This window comes from Neltuma alba, unplaced genomic scaffold (assembly GCF_004799145.2).
Source record: "Neltuma alba isolate B1F8T4 unplaced genomic scaffold, ASM479914v2 tig00013000_pilon, whole genome shotgun sequence".
Classification (NCBI taxonomy): Eukaryota; Viridiplantae; Streptophyta; class Magnoliopsida; order Fabales; family Fabaceae; genus Neltuma; species Neltuma alba.
The window spans coordinates 4,220-6,547 of record NW_021637351.1 but is presented as its reverse complement, the minus strand read 5'-3'; the positions used below and the strand labels follow the sequence as shown (position 1 = coordinate 6,547).

Here is a 2,328-nt window from a genome sequence, read left to right as displayed (position 1 = left end):
AGTAAAAATGATCAAATGAAAGATACAATAACTCAAGTTTCAACGATGTCATAAGTAGAAGCTCTAACACAACCTGCACTGACACAAAATTCCACATTTTCATTCTCAGTTCCTCCATCACAACATATTCTTCCACCCTCTACATGACTACATCACAACCATTGTCCTTTGCAAGCTCGTTGATGGTATGAATCAATTAATAAATTACTACGTGTTATATATAGCTATCATTTCTTAATGTTATAACCACTGACATTTGTCAATGTAGGCACAAGGCAAAGAAATTCCATTACTTGAAGCCATGGATCTTATGAACTATACACAAAGGTAACGAATAGAAAAATAGATGGTCTTATACAAGTCCTTTCGGATACAGATCCAATCTTTATACATTTCATCCTCTTTACACAGGTGACTTATGGCATACCTAGCTATATACATAATTTCTTTTTTATACAGGATAGTAAAATAAACAGCGGGCTCTTTTTGGCTCTTGGGGAGTGATATTTTGGCTTTTGCATAGCTCAAAAAACAACTCTTCGTAGGATTTGCTTTGCTTCAATCCTCTACTTGTAACCTACATGCAAATCAATATTTAAACAAATCAATTTCTATCCTTCACTATACTTTTTGTTTGTCAATTCCCATCAAGTAATATAAAATTTGTGTCCTTTGTTTAGCCACTTTATAGGAATGCATGCGATACTGTATAGTTTCAAGTAATGCTAATATCTAATGAGATTAGAGTGTTTACTATGTCTATGATTTTTCCAATTTGCAGCAACACAAATTGAGCAATGAAACATACAGGATTTCCAAAATAGAGGGCAAGATTCATCTGAAGCTTGTGCCACTAAAGCTTGGTCTAATATCTGTCTAGCTAGAGTCTCCGCCGCCTAGGACTTGTACATAAGTGAAATCACAATAAAGGAGAGGGAAGATGAGAAATGATCAGGGAAAGGGCACATATGAAACGATCTTGAACTAAATTTCTTTCCAACTATGCTGAAGCTTGACAGTGAGTTTGGAGCTAATTGTGAACATTAGCACATTTCACAATTAAAATTGTGTCTCTGGTTGATCAAGAATCTTTGCTGGTTTGAAACTTAGAAGCTCAATATTCAACCGAATATAAATTTTTCAAATGGTGCTTTTCTTTAAAAAAAAAATTGATTGTGGAGCTGATAAGAAAATGCAGACACAAATCTGAACGTTACGAGTGCGGAAAAAACATAAAATTTTGGGCGGCGAATTGCACAAGATGTGTGTGTGTGTGGGGCTTCTGATGTGATGAGGAATAGATAATTTTAAATCCCTAGAATACAAGGAATAAGTAATTCTAATTTACTGACATCATGATCACGGTTAATTTCAGTCAAAGCACATTTAACTTTAGTCAAAATATTTTTAAAATACAAGACAGTAAATAGAACTCCCAAATTGAATCAGATAGCAAATGAAGTTCCAAACTTGAATCAAACAGCAAATAGAGTTCCAATTTACAAAATTGTAAGGCCCATTAGGATTTCAGATAACAAATAGAATTCCAAACTTGATTGTATAGCAAATAGAGTTCTAATGATTGATCTTTCTTTTCTGTTTTTGCCACTTTATTTTAGAACCCATAACAGAGCAACTTGACGGAGAATGATTTAAAACAAAGCATAAACTTGATTGAGAGCAATAAGGGGACAATAGCCAGGATTTATGCACTTACCTTCGAATCTGTGATGACGAAATGGAGCTACGAGCAAACGGAGCGAGATGAGAGCCAATGGAGCTTAGCACTGAAACGGAGGCCCCATGTCTCTGACTCTTCTCTCTGACTCTTCTTTCTTGTCTTTGACCGCCTGAGAACCTTCCCTATGTCCCTTTCGAGCTTTTTCTTCTTTAACTCGAGTTCTTCCAAGCCTTTTACCATGGCCTCTTTCTGCTTTGGTGCATCCGCTTGAGCATTTTCCTAAAAAAAGATGCACTATAATTAGTAGTTCTTTGTTTAAAAAGAAAAATACGATCGAGATAAATATCTTTAATTACCGGATCCATCAAAGCTTCGCTGTTCCGTAGATTGGTGAGGTAATCCCCTACCATTTTCTTTATTTCCTTCATTCGGATTAACACGTTCATTTTCCCCATGGCAGTAACTAATAATTCAGCCGTTGAATTCAAATCATTAAGTCCCCTTTCCAACTCTGTATCTAATTCTTTATTCCAGGCCTGCAGTTCTTTAATCCTGGAACTAAATCCAACATCTCATTTCAAAATTCAAACAGCTGTATTCCGATCTTGAAAGACCAAACGAAACCAGAAAACTAATACAGAGGCGAG

At 35.6% G+C, this 2,328-nt stretch overlaps 1 long non-coding RNA gene across 1 annotated transcript; it reads right to left on the bottom strand.

Annotated features, from left to right (window-relative positions):
• Nucleotides 1-265: 265 nt before the first annotated feature.
• On the bottom strand, nt 266-1,911 carry LOC114733469 (uncharacterized). Its single transcript, XR_003739082.1, has 2 exons — nt 1,718-1,911; nt 266-577 (listed from the first exon to the last, which is right to left on the bottom strand). It is a non-coding gene; the product is annotated as an uncharacterized LOC114733469 (long non-coding RNA).
• Nucleotides 1,912-2,328: the final 417 nt, after the last annotated feature.